A 12,379-nucleotide genomic window follows, 5' to 3' on the forward strand; every position below is an offset into this window, starting at 1 on the left:
CAAGGCCATCTAGTTAACCTCCTCTGACTATAAACCCTTGGAGCTTCAATAGAACCTAAGACAAACAAACCATATCATCAAATTCTAAAATTCCTTTTCACATTGAAAACTCACAATAGCTTCATAACAGTGCTTCATTAACCTTTTTCTAGAACTAGGTGTACATTTTCCAACTTCCATACAACCCTTACCCATTTCACATACTTGGTTTCGTTCATCTCTACCTCCAAATCCAAATTCTCAACTTAATCTTAGTTCTAGCTTATACTTACCTTAGTGAGCTTTCCTCAAAAGGCTCAATTAGAGAACTTTAACACCTAAGAAAAAAACAAAAAGTTCTCTTAGTGAGAGAAGTTAAGTTTGAAAATCAATCAGGTAAGATGTTTGAAATGCTAAAACCTTACCTTAATCAGTTTAAAACTTGAATTTAGGTTAGATATGGACTAGTTTTGAAAAAGATTTGGGTGAGGGGAGGAAGAAATGGCTTAGATGAGAAAGAAAAGTAAAAATGGTGTTCAACCCGAGGCATTTTATTTTTTACCTTTCTCCTCAAGTTTCCATACTTTACGTGGTATGCTTTTTCCAAGTCGTTTTAACCATAAGTATCTGTATTTCCTCTTTAAGTATCAATACCTTTCACACAGAATGCTCCTTAAGGCACTTTATCCTCTAAGTATCGATATTTCCTCTTTAAGTACCAATACTTTTCACACAAAATGCTCCCCAAGGCATTTTGTCCTCTAAGTATTGATGCTTGTTTTTAAGGTATCGATATTTTTACAACAAAAGACAATTTTCTAACCAAAACTTATCCTTTTCGACACTATCTTCCCTCTTTTGTCCCATTTACCTTAAAACCTTTATAAAACATGAGTTTTCCATGAAAATCTAGCTACACATTTTCAAATTCATAGATTCTCCTAAGCTCACCAAGTAAATTTACAATTTTACCCTTACGTGGAAATCGAGGGTCTCATAAAAACCTTAAGTTTTACTTTTGTTGCCACAAGGGGTAATGGTGTTAAAATTTTTATCAAAAGACAATAAGACTCTAATATTTAAATATCTTCTTTCTTGTATTTGAATCTTGAATTTCCAATTTTTCTTAGTTGAACATATCCTAATGAATTTTAGTAAAATAATAATACTTGGTACTGCATCTTTAAAGCAAAGGAGTACAAGGAAATGCAAATAGTAGTTTTAAATTAAAGTTAATTATTAGCATATGTTTTTCGAATGGAAAAAACACTAAAGTAAAATATGGTTACCACGTGACTAAATGGCATTCTAATTATGTGGGCAAGAATGACCAATTCTTTTTACTTTTTATTTTTATTTTTCACTATAAAAATTGGGAAGAACAAGCAAAAAAGCTTTAGTTTAGCACTATTATTATTATTTTTGGAAATAAAATTTTCTTTAAGCTTTTGTAGTATTAAAGAAGATTTTAATTCTATTTAATCAAAATTTATATTAATATATAACCAACCCTTTGTACTCTATTATATTGCAACTTTTGATACTTCTATTTATTGTTTAATTTTTCTTAAGATTTAAGATAAAGAAATAAATAATTAAAAATTTTGCAAGTAAATTTGTATGCTTACCAGTGCACATTTAATTATAAATAACGAAGTCAAAATTGGATTATTAAATTAATATATTTAGTAAAATGAATGCATAGTAAACATATAAATTCCAAATGGATGATGTGAGGCATATTTGGTACATAGTTTAGTAAACATATAAACATATTTGGTAAATAATTTGGATTTTTGTGATATAAATAAATGGATGAAAAAAGTTACAAAATTTCATCTATAGTAAAAATAAGGTTTTATGATCTTCTTAGGTTCATGGAATTTTATGTTCGAGTCATTTTGAATTTAAATAATTTTCAAGTTTGAATTGGACTAATTCAAATTATTAACTTGTTGTACTTAGTTCAAATTGGATTTGAATTTAAATCTTATATTAAACATATAAGGCTTTTACTATAAGGATCTTATAGTCAGTACATAAGGCTTTTAAACATAAGGGTCTTTTTGCCTTATGACAAAAAATTTAACTGAAAAATTAACATAGTTACTCTTTATGAGAACAAAATTAAAACACAAAGTTTTATATTAGAAAAAAGAACCTCATGATGTTATGTGAGAAAATATCATATCACAAGGAGTTTATGTAGAATTTACCTTTCATTAAATTATGAAAGAAGAAAATGCTTGGGTGAGTCTTTAGTTTCACAGAAGACTAAACCCAACATACATTCGTCATAATCTATACAATTCCTCATCATAGATAGGGTATCTCCTATGGACAAAACATAGGTCACCTGATTTGTATATATTCTATCCCTAATTTGCAATTTACATTTCACCCATCACTCCCCCACATACAAAAATTAGAAATACAAAAAATAACAAGTCCTCAGATCACCAAAATCAAAAGAAGCTAACCATTCAAAAACCCAATCCCCATTTGTAATAGACAACGAGGTCATCATCAATTCTTATTGTAGCAAGAGATATGAAGTTTTTACATTTAATGTAAAAGAAGAAATAGAAAAAAAAATCTTTTTGTGGGGAATGTTATTTCCCCTGAAAGGGAACTATGCCCAATAGTTGCTTTTTTTTTTTCAATAGTATTGTTAAAATTCTTTTTAGTTTCATTTTTTTAAAAATATTTTTAATAGCATTTTTATTAATTTAGTTGCACCATACACTTGTTTAAGAACATTTTGAGTAAAATGAAATGATAGAGGTTGTAATACAATAACTATTATTACACTTAATTCATTACTTTTGTTAAGATAATTATATAAATTATTTAGTTAGAGTTATAATATAATACTATTACCTAGTTAGAGGTTTTTTTTGGTTAAAATACCTGAAAGTCCCTATACTAGGGTATTTTCTTCAATTTAGTCATTATATTCAAAATCATAACATTTTAGTCTTTTGATTTTGAGAATTACTTTAATTTAGTCTTTCTAACATTTTTTGTTTAAATTGACATCAATGCTAATGTTGCATTGACGTAGCACCAAATGTTGACGTGACAGTGCAATGTCACTTTGACACATTGATGTGGCATTGGCACACCATATTTTGAGTTCAGGATGCCACGTAACACACAAAGAGGCTACCATGTGCCAAATCAAGATGTTGACATGTGGCGTATTAGAAGGCTAACATGTGGTACTTTTATTCTTCAAAAATCAAAATGAGCACGTGTTGAGTATGCCAAAGCCTTTACCACCACACCAAAGCCCTTACTGATAATTATAATTTACTTGTGTTTTATTTATTCTTTGCTTTTCTCTTTTTTTATTATTATTTATTTATTTCTTTCCTCAAAATTACATTGTTTTGGAGCCTTCTTCTTTTGGAGAAGAAGATAGAGAAGTTATCCAAAGTGATTTTGAGCTTAGAAGACCAAAAACCTTCTCTTTTCACTTGTATTTCACTCTTATCCTTTGAAAAAGTGTTTGAGCTTAGCTTTGTACATCTTAGATCAACTAAGTGATCAATTGTACTTCATCTTTTCTTCATCTTGTATACTTAGAGTGTAAAGCCCGACCTTATAAAATACTTGTCATGACATACATGTGATGGATAACATGTTTGCATGCTAGGAGAATCTCGAAAAAAATATACAAAAGTCGGTATTGTACCTAGAGGTACAACAAAGTTGATTTAAGCCTCGAACTAGATCAAATAGAGATTTTGGAGTGAAATTGAAAATTTTACAGTCCAAGAATGATTTAAAATGGTGATTTGGGGTTCGAGGATCAATTTAGAGTCAAATCGAAAATTTCACTATCTAGGGGTAAAATGATAATTTTGCCACTCGAGGATAAAATGAGAATTTTTTTTGAAAGATTTTGATCACATTTGACTTATTGGAGTATGATTTGAGGTTGAGAAGTGAAAAATTGTAATCCCGGTATTTTTCGGAGCATAGGGATAAAATGGTAATTTTGCCACCCTAGTGGCAAAATTGTAATTTTACACCACCAACACTTGTCATGCTCATAGAATTCATCCATTGACTTTTTATGTTATGGATAAGTGAGAAAATATGTGTGGTGGAGATAAAAAGTTTAAATTTTTAAAGTTTTAAAAATGGACCGATGGAAACATGTCATGTGTCAAGCTTAGAATATTTTATTATTTCCTTTAAAAATCTGCCTATAAACCTCTCACTTCTCTCCAAATATTCGGCCAAGCAAGGAAAAAAGGAAAACAAAGAAAGAACAAACCCTAGGTGGAGAATTTCAAGAGAAAAAGTGTGGAAAATCAAGGAAAACAAGTGAAAAAGGTAGGATTTCTCAATTTAAACTTGAAATCTATTTTCCTTAAGCATTTCTCCTTATTTTCCATGGTTAAATTTCATGTTTTCATGGTGAATTCATGGCTAGCCAAATGGGTATGGAGAGAATATGATGTTGGATTGATTTGATTTCAAGTTATGTTAGTGTTTTTAGTTAGTTTACCATGTCTAGAAGTAAAACAATAAGAAAAGAATTCATTTTCCCCATCACCCATCAATGCCCGAACCTACCTTGTATTGAGTGAGGATGAATTTGATTTTTACTTTAAGAGAATTGGTTAGAAAATGATGAATTATGGTGTGGAAAAGTAGTAGGAAAAATCACGGTGTTAATGCACCATTATTGATTGAAAATTTTAAGAAAAAAAAGTGAAGATGGTTTTGCCAAATTTTAGGTTATTTGACTTATGTTTGGTGAATTAAGGTATTGGAAAAGAAATGGAGCAATTTGGAGCTAAATTGGATGCGTTGGCCAATTAATCGGGTGAAAAGACGAATTAGGCCAATATCGGGTTTAGATGGTTACCAGTACATTTTGCATTCCATATTATGCATTAGTAGTCTAAATTAGTTTAATTTCGATTTAGTACCAATGTAGTAAGTTTCTCGATTTTGTACTATGTTAAGGTGGTGAGACCTCCGATAAAGGCAAAAAAATTACATCCGAGGACCAGTAGTCAGAGTACTTCAAAAATCTACACTCTAGACATTGTGAGTAAACTTACTGTCATTTTAATTATCTAGAGTGGCTTTTAGATGATTTCATGAATTCTATGGAAAAATGGATTTAAAAAGGTAAATTTTCATGTTTTATGAATAAATGTGTTTTAATGAAATTAATTTATAAATTGTTTTGAAATTAATAATGATTTTGAAAAATAGAGTACACGGAGACTGCTATTTGTTGCAATTTGATTGTTTAAATTGATTGGCTTATGATAAATTGAACATAATTGGCTGGTTGGCAATTGTATTGAAATACAGATTGTTTGTTTGCCTTAAAAGGCTGTGAATTACAATAATTGCCATATCATGTTATTGAATTTTATTGATTGGTGGGATAATTATTAGCTTACTGCAGTTGGCGGGTTTCGTGGACCAGCCTATGAGATGGGCACGGTAACCTCGTTTATATGTGCTCACCTCGGTTGTAAAGGTGCGTAGGGTAGCTCCTGAGGTGATAGTTGAATTCACTTCACGCCGAACCACCACGTGATGGTGAACTCAGCCAACACCAAGGAACGGCTGTGATGTCCAATGAAAAATTTGTTTTATGTGAAATGTGAATTTTTAACAGCTTTGGCTGTCTCGGTAGGATGCCTCAGCCAAGGTGTCCCCGAGGATGGATTTATGGCACAAGCCTAGGTTTTATGAGATTCATAAGCCTCATTACGTATTTTGAATGAAATGTGTTCTAATGCTGTGACCCAATTTACGATGATTTATTTTATCGTCTCCATGTACTCAACTCTAGATGTTTATGATGATGTCTGTTTATTCACTGGGATTTTATAATCTCACCACCCTCATTTCCACCCATTTCAGGCTCAGTATAAGCTGTAGATAGTTGATATCGTAAAAGGCTACAGTTGGCTTTACTTCCTAAAAAACTGTAGGTTTGCAACCTTCATTCATTTTTGTCATTTGGGGGTCCACATGTCACTGTAAATTAAATTTCATACTCTAGTTATTTGTACTACTATATGTAGGAATTTATTTTGCTTTTACGCTATAAAAATTATTTACGCAGTGTTCTAAAAATATTGTTTTATAAGAAAATAGAATATTTTGTTTAATATTTTTATTTTATTTTAACAGTCATAATTTCACTTTAAATGAATGTTTTAGATATCTAAATTTTTTTTTGATTTTGAAATATGTGTTCTGCACTTATATACTACATTATTAGCTAGTATCGAAATTTTCAGGGAAAAATGATCGAAATACCCCTGTGAGACGAAAATTATTTTTTTTATTGTTTTAAGTTGGAAATAGTTTAAAATCTTTTAGAACATGATATTTGGCAACGGTTACTCATAGGGAAAATGAGAAACTGATATTAAAGCCTTGCAGGGTTCTGGTTGGCATTTCGGGTAATGAGTGCCTATCAGGACACCGTGACAGTTGTCACGGGCTCGAAGGGAGTACTGGGTCGTGACATAGAGTGTGCGAGACACTTTAAGGGAATTTATTCAAGCTTGGATTGCTTGATTAAGTGTATAGGTTCTAACTTAGCCTAGAAAAGTTAGTTATTGGGTTTTGGTTGATCCCGATAAAAACCATTGTGAAAAGTTTTGGCTGAGCCTGGTAAAAGCCATTGTAAAGCTTGGTGAAAGCTTGTGAATTTCACCTTTTATAGTGGATTGATTTGGAAAATCCTTAGTTGAATAATCAAGGTAGTGGATGTAGGTCTTGGACCGAACCACTCTAAATTCTGCTGCGTTGTCTACTCTGTTTTTGTTCTTATTTTCATTCCTTCTTTTCACTTGCATTTACTCCCACTTAGAGCCAATTTTTTAAAAAGCCAAATTGTGCCATTCACCCCCCCTCTAGCACATTTACTTAGGGCCAACAGTATCAAGACCAGGGCACAGAAGTATCGAGACACAACTTCGTCAAGGATTTGTCAAGGAAGAACAAGTATCGAGACACTAGTTGATTTAGGAAGTAAAAAGTATCGAGACTCAAATCGCAAGTATGAAGACTTCATATTAGATAAGCCACGAAAGGACAAACTTAATGCCCAAAATTTTTAATTGAAAGGGTCAAATGGATAGAACAAGGTTCTCACGTATAAAAGGAAGGTTGTAACTCATTTTTCATGTGAGAATACACCAAGAGAAAATACTCCAAGCAAGAATGAAGCTTCCAAGAGAAAATCCTTTCTTCATCACTTTTCAATCAAGTGTTCATCATCCTTAGTTGCTTGAGCTTAAGCATAAAAGCCTACTTTTTGTTGAGCCTTCATCATCCTCTCTTTATATTCATTGATTGTGTTCAATCTACTTAGAGGCATTCTTGAGATTAAACTTTATAATCCTTGTAATCCTTGCAAAGGTTATACCTTACTCTTGAAAAGGTTATACCTTACTCTTGAAAAGGTAAAGTGCTTAAAGTGGTTATACCTTAACCCTTGAAAAGATAGTGTTGATAGGTTGTACCTTAGCTTGTGAAAAGGTAGAGAGGTTGTGTTTACTTATTGAAAAGGCATTATAAGGGTTGTGTTTGCTCCCATGAAAATGCATTGTATGGGTTGTGCTTGAGCTCAGAAAAAGACATTGTTGTAAAGGTTATACTTGAGCCTTAAAAAGTATTTTTGATAGTGGATTACAAACTCTTTAGTGAGACAGGAATAGGACATAGGCATCTATAGACACCTGTTTTTATTTTTAATTCCTTTTTACCTTATTTTATTTTCTTATCTTATTTTATTTTAAGTTAAAATTCAATTAAGATGATTAATGGACTATAAGAGGCCCATTCTTTGTCTAGATCCAATGCTTGGGTTTACTGATAAGAACAAGCCCAATGTGGTTAAACTAAGCTAAAATATATCAAACAAGATTAAACTAATGAAATAGGATTAAGATCAAATGAACTGAAAAACAATCTAAAACAACTAAAAACAATTTGGAAATTGGCCAGCTGGCCTAAAATTCAAAAAGAGCCAAGAACGGATTTTGATTAGGCCTCTTCCAAGAGTGCCTTGACACCCTAGTAGAGGCCACTTGGTTGCTCCACTAGTCATGGAGTGCATCCAACCGTTGGCAAAGCAAAAAATTGGGGGATCTACAAATCTCTTTCCTATATAAAATGTAAAAAAAACCCTAAAAAATTCCCTTGGGGGGTCGATTTTCAAAACCATAGCAACCAAATTTCAAAATCCTAAAAACCTTAGAAATTCCTATAAGGCAAAAAACCTAGAACTAACACAAAGATTGGAGTTTTTCTTTCTTACCATTCAGCAAAATACCCAATCACCCAAAAAAAGAAAAGAAACCACAAATCGCAATGAAAAAAAAGCTAAATGGGTTGAGTGATTTAGGGTTTGGGGAAGAGAGTTTCAAAATATCATTGAGGGTAGGCTAAAACAAGGGTTTTAGTGCCGCTGGCTGTGAGGGAGAGGGTTGGGGTCAGGTTTCATTTAAGGAAAAATAGAGAATTTTCGAGTAGAGAGAAAGAAGAAGGAATAACCGCTAAAGAGAGAAAGTAAAAAGGGAAAATGAAGGAAGGAAGAAAAGAATAAGTTTTTATATATAAGGTTAAGGGCTAAACAACATCGTTTTAGAGAAGTAAAAGGGGAGTAGGTTTTAGCCCAAAATGGCGTAGTTTTGAGAAGGGAGAAGTTGCTATACAAGCAACTAAATGGTGCGTTTTGGAGACTTGATGGGCTACAGCAGCTTGGATCCCTTTCACAAGCCAATAACTTGGGCTGCTCTTAGCCCGAGAAGGTAAAAGCCTTTTCCTTTTTCTTTATGGATTTGTTGTGGTTTGGGTTGTTTGGGTCTACCCCATTTCATTTGGTTATAAATGTATTGTTTGATGATAAAGGATCAATTTAAATTATTTTAGCATAATGTTATAAAAATTCTAGAGGATATTTTAGGGTTAGAAAGTTAAAACAAACAGAAGAATTAATAATAATAATAATAATAATAATAATAATAAATTAATAATAATAGTAGAAAATAATAAAAATGCTTAAATATGTTTAGCTACAAAAAGAACTTAAACATGAATATTTATTTATAAAAAAATATAGATTTAGGTAAGTGAAATATATATATATTATAAATAGGAAGTAAATGTCTAGGTAAAATATAATTATGGTGATAGATTTAGTTAAGGTAAAAATATAAAAAAATAATAAAATGTTTAATAAAAAATAAAAAAAATAAAAGGGACTTAAATAGAAGATATGGAGCAGATCTAGTCATAAAAAATAGAATAGACTTTTATAAATGAAAAGGAAATAGAAGAGAAAGAAAATACATATATTTAATTATAAATAAGGTAAGTTAGGTATGTAGTAGAAATAAAATACTTAGTTATACAAATTTATATATATATATATATATATATAGGTATATCTATAGAAAATAAAAGAATAACATAGTATAAAATTATAAATATAAAAATATAATGATTGTTTTAGGGTCAATACCAATGATGGAATGTTTATTGGGAATGCGAGAAGTTGCAATTTCGAATGAACTTTTTCTAGGCTAGGGTTCTCGATTAAGACCCTACCCATACGATGGGCGGGTTTTAATTTTGAATCCTGATGTTTATTGATTCTAAGCAAACAAAAAACCTATTAACCTAATCAAACAAAAACATAGAAACAACAAGAAACAATGAAATAATGAAAATAATGAATAAAATAATAATATAGTAATAATAATAAATACAAGAGGAAATAAATGAAATGTATAGTCTTAAAATATATATGGGACTATGAAAAAATGATAATATCATAATGATAAATAAATAGTAAAAATAAAATTTTCAAAGATAGTAAACTTATAATAATAATGAATGTAACTAAAATATAAAAAGCAAATGTATATAATCATAAAAGTTAGATTTACGAGAAAAGATAAAAAAAATAGTTAGTCAAAATGAAAATAGGTTAGGTAATTTAAAAAAATAAAAAAAATTGAATTATAAGAAATATATGCATAAATAATAATAATTCTAAAATAAAATATTTGATTAAAGTAATAGCATTTAAGTATAAGGAAAATATACATAGCAAAAAAGATAAATACTTAAATTTATAAAAATATGCAATAAAATTAAATTAAATAAAAATAAAATAATTATTCATGATATATATATATATATATAAAGATAAATAATTTTTAAAGAAATAACAAAAGAGTTATGGGAAAGTTAAGAACAAATATTGAAATTATTTAGTCACATTACACATTATCACCACATCGTTAAATGTCACGGCATATAGACATATTCTGTACACGAATATAAGCCCTGATGATAGGACTTTCCAAGGGAGCTTGCGGAGGCAAATTCTTAAAAAAAATTTCCTAGGTGAAAAGATACCTTTGAGTCCCACCATGATGATGGCAAGGCTCGAAAAATATCCTTAATAAAAGGCTTCTGCTCGTATTAGGTTCTACATTCATGAAAATATTATTTTAAAATGTAAATGATTGCCTTGATTATGAGATTTACTCGTTAAACTTGAGAAAGTGAGTTTCCCTGGTAATTCCCTAAGAGAGAGAATATCCTCGGATCCCACTAGTATGATGGGCGAATTTAAAAAATATCCTCAATAAAAGGTTTTCGTTTGGTATTATTCGATTTTTCTTTGCCATGCATTTCATGATTGCATCATATGCACACCACACTCGTAAAGCCAAATAAAATATTTTGGTTTCTTAATAAAATAAAAGATAAAATAAATAACAATTAGGGAAACATAAGAATAAAATCAATGGTTTAGGATAACATATGATTAAGTGATGCCGTTCGTGGAATGGGCGTCACGAGGGTGCTAATCCTTCCCCTTACGTAACTGTACTCCCAAACCCAACTCTGAAAATTTGTAGATCGAGTCTTGTTCTATAGGTGATCGTAAAATTAATTTAGGATTTTGTCAGATAGAACAAATTTAATAGGTGGCCAATCGCACCTAGATAAAAAAGATTAGTGGTGACTCCTAAGTTTTCTCCATGTCTAGCAGTCGGGTTCTCAGATTTGCAAGTTACCACAGATGGTGACTCTGCTGGGGACATAGAGGTCATTAATTAATTATAGGTTATCCTAAGGCTTAAATAATTTAATGTTTCTTTCATTTACTTTGGATACTTTTGTTTGATGCATTTATTTTGTTATTGTCATTTTATTGCTTTTAAATAATTGTGGCAAATCTAGTATAGAGGGATGTGAGACTACTAATCAAAGGTTGGTATATTCCTTCACACACACAACACATCTCGCATTCATGCATAAGCCTTCTACTCGAGCTATATCCTTTGTTAGGAGGGGGTTTAGTAGCTATGTTCTCATGAGGAAATAACCTCTGCATGGGCTAGTGAAAACTCCCACTCAGATTGAACTTAGTTCGCTTGAAGCCTATAATGGGCAAGGACTAAGGTGCCTTACTAGTCCAAGTGGACGACAGTGTGGAACAATTTGGGAACCTTTAGCTTTTTTCAAACCACGAACTTAGCATATAGAATACCGTGAGTAGCCTCATCTTAAGTAGAGTATTACCCGTGAGAATATATCTTTTAATTAAGAACATGTGAAGGAACACTCTCCACTCTTTCTATTTTGATAAACAAAAAAGTCTTTTCTTTTATTTCTTTTGTCCTTTGAAAAATTATGAAAATAAAAAAAATAATAAAATTTTTTTTTCTTTCAATTTTTTTCTCATGGAAAAAAGAAAAGAAATAAAAAGGAGAGGAGAGTCTTCCATTTAGATAGAAATGAAACGAGGAATAAAAGGGGTCTTTCGTTTCTTTTCATTCCTTTTAGACAAAAAGAAGGATTTTAGTTTTGAATAAATTTTCCACTTCTCATTTTACATGATTTTTAATAATATGGTTTTTATTGTACTCGCATTGCATATACAATATTTAAATTTTCTTACATTTTAAGGGCACTTTGTCACGACCCGAAACTCCCATTGAGCCCGTGACAACCGCCGCGAAGTCTCATCAGACATTCTTTACCCTGAATGCTGAACGAAACTTCGCAAGGCTTTCGTCTCAGTTTTCTTACCTCCCCTGTGATCAACAGTAACTAAAATCATGTTTTGAAACAATATGGACCATTTTCCCATCCAAAAACAATGAAAATTTATTTTTGTCTCACAAGGGTATTTTAGTCATTTTTCTTCAAAAATATCGAAATCCGCCAAAACCATGGTGTAAAAGCTAAATATGTTCATACATACTTTACATCAGATAACTAAAGTATAAAATTACTTTTACAGTGACACGTGTGCCCCCAACTGACCAAAAAGATGTAGGGCTACGAACCCTTACTTTCTAGGATGCAACTCTGAGATTAA

This window comes from Theobroma cacao, chromosome 9, assembly GCF_000208745.1.
Source record: "Theobroma cacao cultivar B97-61/B2 chromosome 9, Criollo_cocoa_genome_V2, whole genome shotgun sequence".
NCBI classification, from domain to species: Eukaryota; Viridiplantae; Streptophyta; class Magnoliopsida; order Malvales; family Malvaceae; genus Theobroma; species Theobroma cacao.